The sequence below is a fragment of the Dermatophagoides farinae genome, chromosome 10 (genome assembly GCF_024713945.1).
Source record: "Dermatophagoides farinae isolate YC_2012a chromosome 10, ASM2471394v1, whole genome shotgun sequence".
NCBI classification, from domain to species: Eukaryota; Metazoa; Arthropoda; class Arachnida; order Sarcoptiformes; family Pyroglyphidae; genus Dermatophagoides; species Dermatophagoides farinae.
The window spans coordinates 6090-24582 of NC_134686.1; the positions used below are offsets into that span (position 1 = coordinate 6090).

Below are 18493 nucleotides of genomic sequence, written 5' to 3' on the forward strand. Positions count from 1 at the left end.
CAAAGTCCAAATAGTTACGGTCAAAGCCCGCTACCAACAAGAATCAACAAAAAACACTCACCACACAGTAGTTGGCCGTATCAGTCCTCAAACATCATCACCAAATGAAGAATACATAACAAGGAATCAACCAACATTGAACAACAGTAACCGCAACTGTCGTCTGTCGCAGTATAGCTATGCAGATCACCGAAATAATGTATCCGGCAATCCAAACACAGCATCACAGCGTCCGGCATCCCTGTTACAGTTTTTTTTTTTTTTTCTTTCTTTTCCGATCCACGATCCATAGTATCCGGAAATCATGAAGATACATCAATGGGAAACAACCGGATCTGTAGTAGTTGGCAACGTCGCAAACAAAAAAGTCAAAAAAAAAAATAGTGGCGTGTGAAGTATTATACTTCACTCCGCCGTCCCTAACAGTAAAATACTTTCCAACATTTCAAAACGTCTATGGGCCCATCCCAACGGTACGTTTTTCCCGCCAAACGAATATAACAGATTGCATGGCATAAATATGGCATAAATCGCTCATTAATACAAATAAGAGTACAAAGGTCATCATAACAATCACAAATGTACGTAAATCATGTTTCGACATGGCCTGTTCCCCCTCGTTGGTTCCCTTCGCCCATGGCCATTCTAGATGTTCAGGAACAGCATCAACAGCAGTCGGCAAATCATTTAATCAAATATTCGCCCTGCAATGGCAACCGTCACTACCAATCTGGCCACAATATCGAGTAACGACATCGTATACAACAACAAGAATCAACAAATTTATAATTTTAAGGAAATAATAACAAATAATCAAATTTCAGCTCTGGTATTGTAAATTACACAAAATCAACAATTCGTAAAAACAAAGTCTCAACATGCAATAACAACAAAAATCAACAAGATTAACAAGGTGACATTAAAATCAACAAGCAACATTCAGCTAATCGTAACAACATACAACAACAATCATAAAAAACGATCACTTGTAAGCAATAGCAACATCCACCCGTTACAACAACTTAGAAATTCGAAGTCAATCAACTAATCAACAAGGAATAAAGTAATTTTGCGTGCAAGCAATACACAGTTAGCAAGGGAGCTAAATATATGCCAAAGGACATGAATGCAATGCAACTCACCACACGCAGGATTAAGAATCCACAGGTAGGCGAACAACACTCGCTAACTTAGGGTGAAAAAGACAAGAAATTCAACAAGGGGCGACAAATAGGGACATGAGTGTACAGACTGATAAAACTAATTTTTCAACATCCAACACGGTACGACAGAGAACCAACCGTAGAGAGGCAAACAAATGTTCGGTAGGACAAAAACCACGAATTAAATAACCACACGCATCTAATAATGAATCAACAACAATATTAACAGAATCAACAATATAGCACAGGAATATTTACCAGTATTAGCACAGAACGAGACGGGTTAAAACCAAACCCAGAATCCAACGGTCAAGCGGGGACCAACCGGGGTGAGAAACAATATGATAATAGCAATATAATTGATAATATCCTTGGGTGGAAATGATATCACCCTGGTCGTTCCCTTCTATATACCGAACCTGCGAATTAAACCCCTTGAAGCAAAAACGAGAGTCCAACATACGAGTCCATGGCCATTAGACCTGAAAGGAAATAAACCTAAGAACAATCATAATTGACAAATGCTCTTTTAGCATAGTTATCACAGTCAGTATATGAATGTGAAAAAAAAACAATAAGCCGACAGTTCTGGGTTTCTCTGGTCCAGAGTACGTTCATCATAACTGGCTAGCAGTAGTTCGTGGGCGCTGTGGAGCGGGATTGCTGGCCAATCCTGTAGAATGATCCATGCGATCTCCAATAAGCCTGACTCGTACAGCAAACATAGTGAGTCTTGGCTTGGCCCATGAATCAGAATGGACCAAATTGACTTCACGCATGGTGTTCTAACTTGATCATTGTTCTCCGAACACGGCGGTGGGTTAAACGGTGAAGTTTTTACCGCTGTGCCCAAAAATTTTTTGTTTCGTCTTTTTCTTCTTTCATGGGTAGCTGTGCAATCCATAGTCATCCAGTCTGCCCGCCCCGTCGTTCTGTCTGACTCGGCGCTCGCTCTGCATCACCATATGCCTGATAGCAAAAATTTGGGCAATTTATCATCATCAATGTTAAAACAATGTAAGTCATATCAACATGGCTCATGTCACAACAACAAATATACACGCATGCTCACTACTTCGAAACTGTAAATAATCGTTCATTTTTTGCCGCCAAATCAATTCAACCAGGATAGCTTCATGGGCAAACCCAATGGACAAACTCGTTCCATCAATATGAAATCCCTTATGGGTTCGTGTTTTATCCTCAATATTTCACTCTTTTCGCCATCCGAATCGACATAAAAATTTGTTAGGCGGACAACCACTAACAAGATACAAAGTTTTTTCATATAAATATTTTTGCAAAACCGGCAAAACTTTGGCAATTCGAACAACCTATTGGTATGATGAAAGATATTTTGTTCATTCTTGATTTGTTTTCTTTCCACACACCACAGACCCAAAAAAAATCATATCGTCTTTCACATTGTCGAGCCTTGTATTTTTGTCGTTTTTCTTTCTCTTCATTTCACGACAATCTTTCACACAACACCACACAACCATACAATCATTTCATTGCCATCCACATCTGTCAAACCTGCATGGGCACAGTTACACACGCACAGGTTAATACACCGGCACACACAGGGTTTTTCTTTTTCCTAGTTTCTTTCTCTCTTCTTTCTTCCCCTCACATACAATGACATGAAACACACTCTAAATTAATTTAAATCAAATTTTATTTCAATTTTATTTTTTGTTACTTTTTTTATTATTATTTTTCATCTGTGTGGTTTTTTTTTTACTTTCTTTGCTTCGGATTATTCTCAACCAGTCGACTCAATTGAATCTACTATTGAATGCCTCAACAGCCTAGTGAACTATGCCTCCAGTAAAAAATTAGTTATAATTGGTGATCTCAATGCCAAGTCTCTTTACTGGGGGCCAACCATTATCAATAGTTGAAATAACGGCGACCTCTTATGCCAACATAGCAATTTTCACAGATTGTCATCGCAGTTGTCTACACCAGCTGCAACCGCCATAACATATTATATCATTTCAATCCAGCAGCATGATCATCAACACAACAGTATTTCTTTTTTTTCTTCTTTTTACACACCATCGATTTTTACCAACAGATTTTATACATGAATTGTCATACACCAACACTGAACACAACAATTGTACAGACACATACACACACGCACAAAGAACACAACAAGGGCCAAATGATGTCATGTGCTCCAACAGTTTCCCAGGATGGTCTCCGTAAATAACCACTGTTGCGATGCCGCTGTAGTATTGTTATTGGCTAATTAATGAAGTATCAAATGCCCGATTATTACAACAATTGGCCTTTACGACAAATCTGAAGCCAGTCTTCGCGCCAGAATATACGTGAAAATTTTGAATCACAACACAACACGGACAACTGATAGCAGTACTAGCTAATGATATGATGGTCAACACGCTAGAAGCGTAGTATTTTGTCATCTGTTTGTTTATGGCAATCATCTGTATCCATCCAATGCTGGCTTAATGCCACATTCAATTTGTTGATTATGACACAAATCGGGTATCGACCTATACTGGGGGAAAATATACAATAGTTATGCCCGTTATATTTTACATGAAATCATCGAATTTTTGGCCTTGAAAAATATAAATTATATATAGATGGTCCGTGTATTCGTAGCAACATCAGTGACAGGTGTCTAAGCCAACTTTGTTATCTTTATCATTGGTCAAATGAAAATACATTTACGGTAGTCGAACAGCCCAAATTGAAAAATCCTAAAAATTGATTATTGGTATCACCAGTATTGGTCAGAAATGAAAATTTGATAATTCTACAATTGGTTAATGCTATAATTAGAAAATCCTAAAATTTGATAAATCTACAATTGGTTAATACTACAAATTGAAAAATCCTAAAATTTGATAAATCTATTGTGTATTGTAAGCTTCCGCCAAATGGTCCATAATAATCCACTCTGTTGTCTTGAATCCGTCGTATTAAAAATCTGGTCAACTCCTGTCAACTATGAAATAAAAACAATTAGTAAAATTATCATAACAAAATAACATATCTTTAACGTATATATCGGCAGCCGACGTTTTGTTTTCAAGCCAAAACGGTCATCTTCTTCAAATTCCACGACAAATAATCCAAATGAAAATAATTCTGAAAAATAAATCAATTAATCAACAATGGCAAAAACTGAATATCACAGACAAATTTATCACAGTCAAACCTGTCATAAAACACATCGAATTAAAATCCTGGCCAGTTTCGTGTCGTCACTAGAAAGAATGAAGAAATTATCACAAGAAACAACATGCATTTAACGTATTCAATAGTAACCAAAAAATCGATCCCGCACCAAAATAATCCATCATCACCGATTGTCAACAATAAAGTGAGCAGCTATGCCATTTCAACAGCAATGATCAATCACTGTCATTTCAACACAAGTGATTCATATATGCTTGCTGTGTATATAGATACGACAAAACAAAAATCCTGGCGCCAAAAATCAACGGCTATGGGCGTTAATCGATACAAATGTCTCATAAAAATCTTAATGTCGCTTCAAAAATCACACTTGACTACCAAATGATAATCAATGTCGCCTCTATCATGTATGCCACTGGCACTAATCGTGATCAAAATTTTAGAAATTTCTTCCAATATATAAGTCGCCAAAATTGCCAGTTTTCTTCGAGATCACCGACCTAAGGGGTTATGATGTTTAAAATTTTCTTTATTTTTGAAATTTTGTTATTGTTTTTCTTTGATGGTATTTTATCGTCAAACATTTCTTTTTGTTTTTCAACGTTCACCAGCTTACACAAACATATCACACACACACAAATACACTATACACTTTGGCTCTCTTCATTTTTGTTGAGTACTTTCTGGTCATCATCATCATCATTGGCTTTTGTTTTCGTTGGCCTGGATTCATTTTTGCTCCATCCGGCTGTTTCATTGATTGGCTGGTTCTTTGGCATATTCTCTCTGCCGGTCATTTTTATTGGCTCGTCTTCCACTTGTGGCTTCCATTTTCTCTGGCGGCCGCCTTCCCGTACCATTAACATCATCACAGAATGAATAATCACCAGGTTTTCTCCGGTCACCGAATCTCTTCGATTCACACACATAATCCTCCTTCACACACACAAACAAAGGACACAAAATTTTTATTTGAATTATTCATTTTATTCAAAATTTTTACTTATTAGTTTATTTTTTTTTCCTTTTTCTTCTATTTTTGTTTTTTTTTTTCTTTCCTTTTTTTTCATTTATCGAATCCATTCCATCCTTTTATCATCATTGTATTGGATTGTTTTCTGGATTGGCCATTGCCGATCTATTTTAAAAGAATAATAAAGATTAGTCTTTTTTTAAAAAAAAAAAAAAAAAAAAAAAAAAAACCTAACCTAACCTAACCTAACCTAACCTAACCTAACCTAACCTAACCTAACCTAACCTAACCTAACCTAACCTAACCTAACCTAACCTAACCTAACCTAACCTAACCTAACCTAACCTAACCTAACCTAACCTAACCTAACCTAACCTAACCTAACCTAACCTAACCAACCTAACCTAACCTAACCTAACCTAACCTAACCTAACCTAACCTAACCTAACCTAACCTAACCACGCGCATGTTTTTAAATTTGAATGACACTTAGTGTCACACACAAAAAAAAATAGCCTTGTGTGTACACTACTAAATCGTAGTGGAGTGGCGAAACTACCAAATCAGCTAGTACACTACCAAATCAGCTAGTACACTACCAAAATCGATAGTACACTACCAAAATCGATAGTACACTACCAAAATCGATAGTACACTACCAAAATAGTGCACACTACCAAATCGAATAGTACACTACCAAATCGAATAGTACACTACTAAATCGAATAGTACACTACTTTGATTTTTGACTCTCCCCCTTTTTAACCCTTTCGACCTCCTTTTCATTATTTGTATTGAATTTAAATTTTATTGCAAAATTAAATGAATAATAAATGAAGTATAAATTATTTTTAAAAACAAAATATCATGATAATGCACAAATTGTATTATGCTGATCCAAAATCCAACATTTTATGGTATGAATTTTTGTTGTCCAATAGAAAAGATATATTGTTCCGTTCTCCAAGTTCTAAATGTTTTCAACACAATGTCCGAGTTTACAAATCCCAAAAATATGTTAATATGGCAATTCGAATCATATCAGCGGCATTGAGAGATTTGACTACATGGCATTATACTAAATAATTGAAAAGGATTAGTTGTAACCGTGGATTTTCAATTCAATTACATACCTGTTTGTTTTTTTTAAATAAACTTTATTTACCCCTATATCTTAACAAAAAAAAGGGGAAAAACATGTAAATATTACAAAAAAAAGAGAAAGAAAAAGAAAAAAAAATAAACAACAACAATTACAATAAGTTAAAAATATTAGAAAAAAATATAAATAAAAATACCTGTGTTTGTATCGATGATTCAAACGTGATTTGATTTCCGTGGTCATTGATAAATTGAAATTGGTTGAGATTCAATGCATCAACATCGACGGAAATCTGATTATGACTTGAAAATAGGAAGAATTTTTAATAGTAAAATAAAAATAGTTATATTATACTTAACACGTTCGTATTGAAATACACAAAACAAACAGTTCAAATAATTATTGAACAATCAATCTACAACACATAGTAAAGAAAAAATCAGTTGTTAGCATGATTTAAAAACATAACTTATCTGGTTCTCTTTGATTGAAATCTAGCCGATATTGAATTCGATCTAAGACTCAAATACTAAACGAAAAGACATTTGTCGTTATCATTAATCAATTCAGATACATACCATTATTCATACTCTTGGATTTAATGGGACAAAAGTCACGTCTTTAATTTCAACATATATGAAATCAAAAACGATAAAATATTCATTTCGTTTTTAGGAAACCAGAACTTGTTCAAATATTTTATCTTTTTCCAAAAAACAATATTAATCTACGTATATTAGAGATTAGAGATATTTGTAAAAATATTAATTAATTGATTTTTTATAAAAAAAATGATGCAATAGTGCATGACACTTCGCATCTTATTATTTTAATAAATAAATGAATAAATGCCCCAATATTTTACAATATGTTTAATAACAACAAAACATTGTTACATATTTGCTCCAAAAATCAATCAGCTACTTACTATTTACCATGGCAAAAAAATAGAAAAAATATCAAAGTTAAACATTTCGAACATGAAAAAATTCAATGTTGAAATTTTTTGAAACAGAGTATGATGATTGGGCATTTTTATAGTTGTTGCAATTATAAGTCAATACATGTATGAAATATATTTAATGCCGTTCATAGACAATGTTATAATGTTGTAATTTTTTAAATTGTTGTAAACTACTTTCAAAAATGATAGTGTACACTACCTAGTTGAGGTCGTGTACACTACCTAGCTGAGGTCGTGTACACTACCTAGCTGAGGTCGTGTACACTACCTAATCGTTAAGTACTTATACATTTGGTAGTGTGCACTACCATTTGCACACTACCAACTAGTAATGTACACTACCTAATCGTTAAGTACTTATACATTTGGTAGTGTGCACTACCATTTGTACACTACCAACTAGTAATGTACACTACCTAATCGTTAAGTACTTATACATTTGGTAGTGTGCACTACCATTTGCACACTACCAACTAGTAATGTACACTACCTAATCGTTAAGTACTTATACATTTGGTAGTGTGCACTACCATTTGTACACTACCAACTAGTAATGTACACTACCTAATCGTTAAGTACTTATACATTTGGTAGTGTGCACTACCATTTGCACACTACCAACTAGTAATGTACACTACCTAATCGTTAAGTACTTATACATTTGGTAGTGTGCACTACCATTTGTACACTACCAACTAGTAATGTACACTACCTAATCGTTAAGTACTTATACATTTGGTAGTGTGCACTACCATTTGTACACTACCAAATCGAATAGTACACTACATGCTTTTTTCTCTGTGCAAGCGCGCGAATTCATTGGCAAGCCAAGTTAGGCCTTTAGTATTAGTGATCAGTCAAGATCAAGTCAATGCGGTAGGATTAGCTGGCAAGCAACAGATTTGGCTATTTAAGCTGAGAGCAAATCAAGCATAGTTGCCCAGTTTTATTTGCCTAATGTGCGTGATAGGCTGTTTTAAAATTTTTTTTTCTTGTTCAAGTGATTCACACCAACACACAACATTCACACAAACATTTACACACACACATACACACCGGTTCAGTGCTTACCGATCACCAGTCCGGGTCTCCCGTTGACTGGCCGGCAGCACTCCCTGCAGCCACACATACATTGCTGTACAGACACCACATCACATAGGACACAGAAGCTGAATATTGGGACGCGGCGTAACGTAGGATTTACCTGCTTACGAGGATGCTAAAAATAGCCAGGAGTTGAAGTCGTGCGCATCGCTTCGCTTACTGTCTGCTCCGTCCGTCTGAACAATAGGATGCTTAGATGCATGCAAGCACATTCACACAGATATCCACATAGGACACGCTGCAGATACACACACACAATTATATTACAGACATACACCCCAACATGCATCCACAGGACACATTTTTATTCATTCATATTTATTCATTTATTTATTTATTTATTTTTATATTCTATGCATGTTGGGTTTGTTATTTATTTATTTATTTATTTTTATTATTTTTATTCTCATTGCCATCGACACATTCCATTGTATTGTGATCCATTCATTGTTATTGATTGGTGGCCATTGCCGCCAGACTTAAGCAGCCAATAAATTAATTTTATAAAAAAAAAAAAAACCTAACCTAACCAACCATTATCACGACAATCAATATTAGTGTCATTTATCCCATCACAAATCATCCATCACCATCGTCATCTTGGCTCTGTATCATCATCCATACCGACAGCGACAACAACGAATTGTGCCATCCATCATCATCATCATCGCCGCCAATATTATTTGTGAATCGTCCACATTTCCAACATCAACGAATTCAATTATCGAGACATTATTGTCCTTGCGGAAATCTTTTTAAAAAAAATTCGAAACGCAATTACGAAATTGGTGGCTGGCAAATAATTTTTACCCTCATCATAATGATTAATTTTCAAAAAGATTATTTTTTCTTTTATTTCTTTTTATTATTTTATTTTATTGTTGATTTTCTTTTCTTCTAAGCATTATGCTTTATATATTGTTTTCCGATAATAATTCATGTATTGTTGATATTATTGGTCGGCCATTGCCGATCACCTTTAAGATGAAATAAATTTGATTTCCATTTTTAAAAAAAAAAAAAAAAAAAAAAAAACCTAACCTAACCTAACCTAACCATTCTCATTGCCATCGACACACTTCATTGTATTGAGATTCATTCATCGTTTTGATTGGTGGCCATTGCCGCCTATTTTAAAGCAGCCAATAAATTAATTTAAAAAAAAAAAAAAAAAACCTTAAAAAAAACAAACCTAACCTCCGGGACATCGCAAAACCGTCACTCGCTTCGCTCGTGAGGTTTTGCTCGAAAGGCACTCCTCCAGGACATCGCAAAACCGTCACTCGCTTCGCTCGTGAGGTTTTGCTCGATTGTCCTCCCGGGAATTTGGCCACCGATAATCATTGTGCAAATATCCGAGCAGTTTGCATTAATATCAAAAAACCAATGAATATTCACAAAACAATCGATTCCGGTAATAACTGATAAATATACCGCAAAACTATGGACATTATAGTGAGGTTTAAATAAACCTTAAATTTAGGAAGAAAATTGGTGAGGTTTTAATAAACCTCAAATGTAGCAAAAATAAAATAGATACAAAAACGATACTGTAGCAATTTAAAATGTAGCAAAAAAATTTGATACTGTAGCAAAAAAAATTGATACAGTAGCAATTGAAAATGTATCAAAATATTGATACTGTATTGGAAAGGAAATTTGTAAAGAAAATGATACTCGATTGATTTTAGAACAAGAACGAATTTATTGAGGAATTTTCATTGGAGATTTTCATACACATACCGGAAAAATTTGACCGTTTGGTCTCATTATCATTGTTATTACTTTTCTTTTCGTTTTTTGCTTTCAATAGCCAACAGTCATCAATTTTATGATTTTTCTTGCAATATCGACAAAATATTGCCCTTTTATTTACAATATTAGCTTCATTTTCAATCAATGAACGATGACTTGATGATAATTTGCCGAGATCAGATTGACGTTGTAATCGTTGAAAACAATCAAGTTGGTGATGAAAATGAAAAAAATTCATACCAAACTTTCATTTTTGGTATTACAATATTTTTGGTTAATTCGATTCCGAATATAATTATCATCATCATAATTTATCAATTAATCAAAAAAATCAATGAAAAAATTGAAAAATTGATCATCAAATTTGAAAACAATAATATTATTAATGTGTCGTGAAGACAATTGTAAGAAATCGAATTTTATTATCAAACTTTTGTGATGATGTTCACGTGCTCAATTGATTGTCGGTTTTTGTGTGTGTGTGTGTGTCGACTCGGAACATTCGGTCGAAATGGGAGAGGGTAGAAATAGGCAGGAGCATGCGCAGCCAGTTGACTGCTACAAATGAATCATTTAACCCATTACCTTCCCCAATTATCGAAATTGATTCACAAAATGAAAATTTATCAGAAACAACAAATAAGAAAAATTTAATACAATATAGTAGATTGGTGTTGGATAATTAGATTCGATATTCAACTGCTACTTAAACAATTGGCGTTTACGCCTTTCTGAATTAGTTTTAGAATTGCCTCGAACCTGCCTGTTATTTGTTTATCGTATTAAAATACAACTTGGTGGCAGAGGTATTTTGTGATTTTAATTGTGTTATTTTTGGCGTTTTTGGATTGTCAGTTGTTCCTAAAGGCCAAAGTTGTCAATAAAAGATTGCCCACTGTTCCTAAGTTTGATGGATCGAAACCATTTTTATGGAAAAATTTTATAAAAACTTGGAAAATTTTCGAAAGATGTGTGGGAGAAGAAGCCGCGGAAGTAATATTCTTCAACGAAGCTTTGTCCGGTGCGGCGTTGGACTATGTCGTAGGCCTCGACAGAAGGGCGGCGAACGCGTGTTGTGATGTTGATCGTAAAAGGTTTTCATGAATCTTTGATTTTGACCCAGATTCTCTTTTGCCAAGGAGATTCGTTCGTCGCGTTTTTAGAATTACGGACATGATTATTAGAATTACGGACAAGTAAAAGTATTTCGAAAATTACATCATTTAAAATGTGTCAACAAAGTAATAAAAAACAATTGATACATAGACATAAACATAAATTAATTCAGCTTTCCCACCGAGTGGTAGAAATCGGTTTCAAATTTAGATTGGGCATATGATTTTTGAAAATTGTCCAACGTTTTACAGAAGATGAAAAATAATTGTTTCGCATATTAATTTAGCTGCATCATTAATGAATGAACAGCAAATACAGCTGCTGCTGCTGTTGATCATCATCAACAATATTTTCATCCATTTTTTCTGTGGGGAGATATGAACAAAACAAAAAACAAAAAACACAAAAAAAGAAAACAAAAGAAAAAATTAGAAACAAAGAAGGTAAAGTGTCATAATATAATTACGAGATAACAAAAAAAATCATAACGACAATGAAATTGTTCTCGATAAATATTGCGCTGTAATTGTGAAAACAAAAAGTTTGTTATTCTTTGTGTATATGTGTGTGTATTTATGTGAAAAAAATTCCAAGTATTTGAATTTCTGAATATATAACTTATCATTGTTTATTTGTTTGTACTGAAACATTGTCATCATCATCATTTTTTATTTTTTATTTGGCTAATTTTCATCTGAAAAAAAGAATATCATGGAAGCACTAAAAAAACTATTTACTAATCTGACAAATGTTGTTGTACACGGTGGTAATGTTGTTGATGATGGTCCGAAAAATAACGTTAATTTGGCAACAGAAAATTATACAAAATTACGTGGACGTGATTCACAACAAAATATGATGATGATACGGAAGAATAATAAAAATTTTGCCACCAAAATCACTAACAATGATGAAAATGCCGTCGTCTTTGATCCAACCCGTACAATCGAAACGAAAATTAAGAATAAACCTGGTGGTAAATATTGTTATTCACATTTTCGATATTTCCACTACTAGCAGGCAAATTTATATAAAATCAATTCAACGAAGTTTGGGCATCGGTTGTGTTTTCATGGCGTTCTTCGGTGATCAATTAATTACGTCGGTCACCCATCGATTACCGAACAATTGTTCCATCCTACAGGCTGACTTATTTACTATTCATCTAGCAATTCATTGGATCATTGATAACCACCTGGATTATTCGGCCATCACCATCATCTGCAATAATATTGGGGCACTTCAGCACATTGGAAAAAAGAACAACAAAAAGAAATCTGAGATTGCCGAGTCAATCATTTGTGATGAAACAACTAAGACAAAATTCTTAATTATTTAAAAATGGTTTATTAATGATTGTATATTAATCAAAATTCAAAAGCACACAAAAAACAGTACATGAATTACAAAACAAAGAACACATGTACGTGCACACAAATTTTCGTTGGACAATGGGTTTTTGCTCGCTAACTATTCGTGTATTGTCAAATAGCGCCAAACAGCGGGACCGTTCATGAAGGACGTTTCTCGTCGCGACAATCATTGGATCGATTAACAGCGAAAAAAGTGAAAAATCCTCTAAAACAAGCCATTTTCATATACGATATGAATTCAAAAAGAAGAAAGTTTTTTATCTTATCCTTAAAGCTATAAATAAAAAAAAATAAAATAGAATAATATAATATAGTAAATTGGTGTTCTTATTGCTTAATTGCTTACTGATGGTAGTGATTCATGATAAATTTCAGCATGATGATCCATATTTGAATGACGGTTGCAAGAAGAGAATCACCACGTAGATCATTAGAATTGGAATACCAGTATCGATTTGAAGAATTAAAATCACCAGCTATTAAAATGTTTGACCGATGAGATGATGACATGAGGTGATCAATCTTGTGGAGTGTGTCACTAATATCACAATTTGGATTTGAATAAACTTGAAATAATAAGATCGCCAATTTGGCGAACAATAAAATCATTTGATGAAAAATCAATTAAAATCATTGGGTTTAAAACACAAACACAGGCTTTAACAGCCATATTGTTATTTTGTTGATGATGTATCGATGTTAATGGCGATGGTAGATTGGGCAAACATTTTTTAATCGGTGGTTCACTAATGAGCATGATGTCGACAAAATTGTTGTTGCAGAAATCGATGAAACTAGACAATGATGTTGGAGATTTTTGTGTATTTAATTGAGCAAATTTTAAATTATCAATTTGGTGGGTTCGATGATTATTAGTATTGAATTTTATTTATGACACGGGATAACAAGCGAATGTGCACCGGACAATCACGGTTGACACTATTCTGTGGTGCAGCATTTGTAATGTTCGAACGGACACAGTTTAGACAGATTGGCGATGATGCTTTCCTTGAACACTGACTGAAACTATGAAAATCACCACAATGAAAACACATTGATAACAAAATAATATGGATTCACAAAACAGTAAAGTAAACAATTATTGTGACACAAGTGTGCTCAGTAATAATAGTAACAACTTGACATGTGTTAAACATCTATTGCAACTCTCAATCACGTCTGAATCTCACTTGTAACTGAAACTGGAACTGAGAGGTTAAATATTCTCTCTCACTACAAAATCGCGCAAATAAAATTGACACCTACTATGCAGTTGTCCGGGAACGTCGAGTCGATGATCAAGTTGATCAGAGATGATAATGTTAAATGTAGAGTCGATAGCTGAGTTGAATTGACGATATGAAGATGAATTCTAGATGAACACATAACACAACATGAACACGTAACACAAATAAAATACTCAACACACAGAAATCAATTTGACACTTGCTGATACATTGTATGATGAATATCAAGTTGATAGCAAATAATGATGTTGGTGATTTATGAGTGTTTAGTTATACAAATTTTAGATTGTCAAGTTGGTGGGATATGATGGCGATTAGTATTGAATTTTGTTGATAACTCGGGAAAGCAGGCGTATATGTACCGGACATTCACGATTGATATTGTTATGTGGTGGTGCGTTGGTGATATTGGAACGGATGCAATTAAGGCAGATGGGTTGCACTGTTTTTTTTTGAACACTGATTAAAACAACACCAATAAATCACCACACAACACGAAATTCTGTTTGAAAGAACAAATTAATCAGCATTTATCCTAAATAAAAAACAGATCAATTTGTAAAAAAGACACGTGGATCAGTCGATCAAACTATCGCTCACAAATAAGACATTCATGCACAAATTACAAGGTTTTCGTCCTTTACCAACTGGTTCAACTGCAATTTATTGTAAACACAAGTAATTTGCTGACGAAGAGTTTTCAACATCTTCCTGTCACCAGTAAAGATTCAGCACGATTTAAACGATAAGAACAATGACAAACTTTATTTTCGTTTCATGTCTTTATATACAAATCAAACAATCAAATACATTCATAGTCAACTACATCGATGAAAGACACCAATGACCATGACTGACATCAATGGTGGTGCCACAATATTTTATATTTGGTCGTCAAAATGACAATGCTACTCTCATATCGTCTTCTACATTTAACAATCTTGATGATTAAAAATATGAGATAGCAATGTTTTTTTAATTTCTTTTGACATTAGTTGTAATAATAATAATAATTTAATTTAATTTAATTTCAGAACTAAGGCAGGCAGTAATATCTGTGATAATATCTCAACAAAACTAAACAAAACAAAGAAACACAAATTGAAATATTAAATATAGTTTATTAATCGGTTGTCTTCCTCTCCACGTGTAATCGAACAATAATGGTTGTAATAAGGAATGAATAATTGTGAATAAAATGTGTCAAGGAATTTAGTATATTGTTTGTGTTTTAAGAAAAGAAATGTTTTTAATGGATTATTCTTACTTGTTGTTTCATCATCAACTTGTACTGGTGGATATGACAAAATTTCATTTTGAGGGTCGATTTCAATGATTGGAGTTGGTAAAGGATTAAATGATTCATTATCGATATTATTATTTTCAATTTTAGAAATTAATTTCTCAATTTTTATATTAATTTTCTTGATTAATTGATAAATGATGATAATGATTATTATAATTGGAATTGAATTGAAGAGAAATATTGTTGTGCCAAAAATAAAAGCATGATTTGAATCTGTTCCATCTCCATCATCGATTTGATTTTTGATATGATCATTATCATTAAGATTATTTTTTAATTCGTTTGAGAATTTTTCAAAATTTCTTTCAATTTGATAATTGATATCATTTTATGTATTATCATCATCTTCATCTTCATTTTCATTCTACGATTCATCATGACGCATTCCAATCGAAGCAAAACTCAAGGAAGCATTGTAGTTGATTATTGCTGCCACGGTGGCTGGGCAGCGGTTCACGTGGATGGTGAAAAGAAATGTTGTGGCTTTTGTTTTGTAAATTTATTTTCTTGTTCAAAAAATAAATAAAAAAGTTTCTCACACATGCGAAAGTGATCGGAACCAGCACGGGTCGATGTTCCATCGTGATAAGTACCAGGTTCCGATTTTGTATTTTTCAGGTATACGTGGGTTTACGTATACCCGAGTTGATTCTTTGGCAAATATTTTTTTGCCCTTATGATTGGCAACTATGGCATTTTTGATAGCAATAACTTGTAGTCGTTTGCCATCAAATTCACGGGCCATGTCATCCCATAATGTAAAAATGACCCGGATCATTGATGGGTCGACTAAAAACACATCTCTTTTTGTGAATATAGTTTGTTTGTTGGGTCCACCTGCAAAAATTTCAAGGCTCCCAACGTTTTCAATAACTGCTATGATATCGATGAAGCTGTTTGCGGTGGCACTTTCCACCTGTATCAATTCTTTAAATTGAAGTCTGACATCGATAGAGTTATAAGTTCAATGCGATCTAGATGCGGTTGGCTTTTTCAATCATCACTTTTTCGCTTTTCCGCCACCATTTCAATGACTTTGGCAAAAAACAATAAATCGAAGCGTATTGATCAGCACGGTCAACTCCACCGATATTTGCTGTGTAATCCAAAACCATTTTCGGCTTATCAACTGATTTCAACTCATTTCCACCGCGTATTATTCTGCGGGTAGTATGCATCGTTGTATTTTTTTGATATGCAACGATTTATTTTGATCGTGCCAGCAAAATGACATTTCATTCGTAGCCGGATTTTCATGCAGTGTGTGTGTGTTCTGTGTGAACCATTACAGCATCATTACAGTCATTACAAGGGTGGTGGTGCACAATAAAAAATTTTTTTTACAAAAATTATATCTATTGAAAACATATAAATAAAAGTATAAAATATGTATCAGGTTATTTAGGTTAGGTTGCATAATTTTTCGTATTTCGTTGACAATAATTCTGCTGCTGCTGCTGCTGATGGTCTAATTTTTGTTTTTTAAATTTCACTTGTTCTTCGAAATCTTCAACATCTTTACACTCACCCAGGATACGCTCCAAGGAAAAACGCACTTCAAACAACTCGGAACGGCGAACGATGTATTATTATTTTGTATAACTATTATTTAAATAGATACTATAGCAAGTAAAAGTATTTGCCTCATTTTGCATCATTTAAAATGTGACAAAAAAACAATAACAAACAATTGATACATAAACATAAATTAATTCTGCTTTCCCACCGAGTGGTAGAAATAGAGTAGACCACACACATTTACATGCATTTGTAAAACAAAAATTTTGATTCACTTCAAATGGTTGCGATATGAAATAGCCAAACTGAAAATAGCCAAGGCAGAAAATAGCCAAATATTTTTATTATTTTCAATATATTTTATTTGGCTATTTTCTGCCTTGGCTATTTCAACCCCCAATCCTTCAAATCATTTCCTTTTCTCATTTTACTCAATATTTCATTTGTTTGTGTTTGCTGAAGTTTCACGACGTATTTTTCGTTAACTCATCGAAATTCAGCGACGATCATTCTTTTTAATCTTTTTCTTGATGAAAATTTATCAATCATGGAAAAACAAATCATTTTTAATGTTTTTTTATTGATGGTATTGTTTTTTAATTTGTTTTTTAATTTGTTTGCGCTTGTTGTTGACGAAGTTGCCGCTTTCGTTCGTTTCCAACCGACTTGTCAACCGGCTTTCCCTCGACACCACTCATATAAGACAGAATCAACGGAATTATGCTGCACTGGTGATGGTGGTGGTGGTGGTAAATAGTTCTTATGGGCTGTCTTAAGATGCTTCCGAACGCAGTTTGGGTCGCTATAAGATTTATTACAACCTTATTTTGATGTTTGTAGGCCACGTGATCTTTACATGGGGCCATACCACGATATTTTTTATACATCCTTCATAAGGACATAAAAAATAATCGTTTAAATTAAATTATATTAGCCAATTAAATTATAAAACATCTCTCTAGATAGGTAGATTCGATTATTCGATCTACTTTGTTAATTTCATATTTCTGTATTATGTATTAATGATTAATGATAATGATTGTATTATCCAAATGACAAATAACCTTTAGTACATTTTCCGATCACAATCTTATGATATTAAAATAAACAACAAGTTATTATCTTAACAGATTAGTCAAATTAATTAGAAACTATTACACAAACACTTACTAATTAATAAAAACCTCCCTCCCTTATGGCAATTTTGCAATCACTACCCTGTTAGTAAAATAAATGAGAAAAAATTGGATTAGCTAAATTTATCTTTATTAGAAATATATACTACACACGCACAAACACTTACCAGTTAACAAGGTGGGGGTGGTCGTCGTGCCGGATTTTGCAACAGATTGCACAAATCCAACACCGTTGTCACCAACTCTTGTTGCTGCTGCCGAACAGCCGCATTCTTTCTGTGCGGCGTTTTCTTTCTCCGTTTTTGGCATAGCAAATATATTTTTTTAAAAATTTTAAATTATTTTTTTCCATTTTTCACTTGTTTTTTTTAATCAACAACTTCATCAAGATTTGGAACAGCACTGACTTTTTCCTGCCGTATTTTGGAAAAGTCAAGTGCCATCTTTTTAATTTCAGTTAGCATTTTAGTCCAATCTTCTGGTGTTTGAGCTCTTTTAACATTTTTCCAGAATTTCAATTTTCTTTCGTTGCACTAAAGCTAAGTAACCACAGATAATT

General features: G+C 33.6%; 2 long non-coding RNA genes across 5 annotated transcripts; both read right to left on the reverse strand.

Moving 5' to 3' along the window:
• Positions 1 to 3197: 3197 nt before the first annotated feature.
• LOC142597847 (uncharacterized) lies at positions 3198 to 5762 on the reverse strand. Of its 2 annotated transcripts, XR_012832452.1 has the most exons (3): positions 5344 to 5762; positions 4360 to 5276; positions 3198 to 4289 (listed from the first exon to the last, which is right to left on the reverse strand). It is a non-coding gene; the product is annotated as an uncharacterized LOC142597847 (long non-coding RNA). The 2 variants fall into 2 exon arrangements; XR_012832451.1 differs by having other exon boundaries at positions 4360 to 5762.
• Positions 5763 to 5823: 61 nt separating this feature from the next.
• LOC124500333 (uncharacterized) lies at positions 5824 to 7659 on the reverse strand. 3 transcript variants are annotated; one of them, XR_006959614.2, is made up of 5 exons: positions 7344 to 7659; positions 6994 to 7142; positions 6612 to 6944; positions 6447 to 6486; positions 5824 to 6391 (listed from the first exon to the last, which is right to left on the reverse strand). It is a non-coding gene; the product is annotated as an uncharacterized LOC124500333 (long non-coding RNA). The 3 variants fall into 3 exon arrangements; XR_006959616.2 differs by having other exon boundaries at positions 6612 to 6830; positions 7344 to 7658; XR_006959613.2 differs by having other exon boundaries at positions 6612 to 7142.
• Between the last annotated feature and the right edge of the window lie 10834 nt (positions 7660 to 18493).